The following is a 1,335-nucleotide window of genomic DNA, read 5'->3' on the forward strand; positions in this document are numbered from 1 at the left end:
TGAGCGGTCTTCTGGGAATTCAGCGCTGACTGGAGCGGCGACACCACCCAACGACCACCGCTCCACATGTGTTTTTCTGCGTGTGCACGACTATGAAATGAGTTTGTGTGAGTATACTGTTTGTGAGAGCGCATGCCATGCTTGTCTGGGAGAGAAAGATAGTCTATTAAAAAACAAAGAAAGAGTGTCTACAGAGAGAGAGAGAGAGAGAGAGAGAGAGAGAGAGAGAGAGAGAGTGTGTGTGTGTGTGTGTGTGTGTGTGTGTGTGTGTGTGTGTGTGTGTGTGTGTTTGCTTGTGTTTGTGTTTGTGGGGGGGGGGGGGGGTTGTGTGTGTTTGTGCTTATGTATGTGCATGTGTTTGTAAGTGTGAATTCAATTAAAATGAGTTGATCTGAGCATAGACCTGCTATCTTGGGAGATACCACAACTCACACAAGAGCCACCAACACTTTCCTCTGCCAGTAAACTCTGTCTTTGTGAGAACGTGTATGGGACCTGGAGATGAGTTTGTGTGTGTCTTTGTTTGTGTGTGTGTTTGTTTGTGTGTGCTTGTATGTGCGTGTGTATATTGTTGTTATTGTTATTATTGTTGTTGCTGCTGTTGTTGTTGTTTAATTGTCTCACAATTCTTCTTCTTCTTCTTCTTCTTCTTCTTCTTCTTCTTCTTCTTCTTCTTCTTTGTCGTCGTCGTCGTCTTTGTCTTCCTCTCCTTCTGTCAATGGCTCTTTGAATAATGCTTCAACATACTCTTTTACCTCTTTACAAACACTTGTTTCGTCTGCAATAGGAGAAACTCTTAAAGGACGGGGTGGACATTATATATAGGCCTATATATTATATATTACAAATCAGAAACTTGAATATGTATGTTTTTCAGTGTGCATGCGTTTGTCTACCTCTGTTAATAAATAAATTCAGAAAAAGAAAACATTATGTCAAAATGTGTATGAATAAAAAAGCTGTGCTTCTTGTTTAAAATGCTCCAAAACAGCGCGTCTTCAAGCATTGTCCAATGATCAGAATGGACTTCCTCAATGAGTTAAAAGAAATAAAGTCCAAGGGAAAAAATTTTTTTAAATAAATATATATATATATATATATACATGCCTATATCTAAAAGCTTTTTCGTGGGTGGTTGGCGGGTGCTCTGGTGTGGTTTACTCCTTCTTTCGTATCAAACATCTATCATCTGAATCTCCCCTCCTTCTGTTTTGTGTTTGTTACATCCTTGTAACACCTCTAATCTTCGGCACTATTACGACCTTATTGTGTTTGCAAGTGCCGTAAAACTCTTAACTAAAAAAAAAAAGCTTGTATTTTATTATTAGATCTGGG

The sequence above is a fragment of the Aplysia californica genome, unplaced genomic scaffold (genome assembly GCF_000002075.1).
Source record: "Aplysia californica isolate F4 #8 unplaced genomic scaffold, AplCal3.0 scaffold00460, whole genome shotgun sequence".
Classification (NCBI taxonomy): domain Eukaryota; kingdom Metazoa; phylum Mollusca; class Gastropoda; order Aplysiida; family Aplysiidae; genus Aplysia; species Aplysia californica.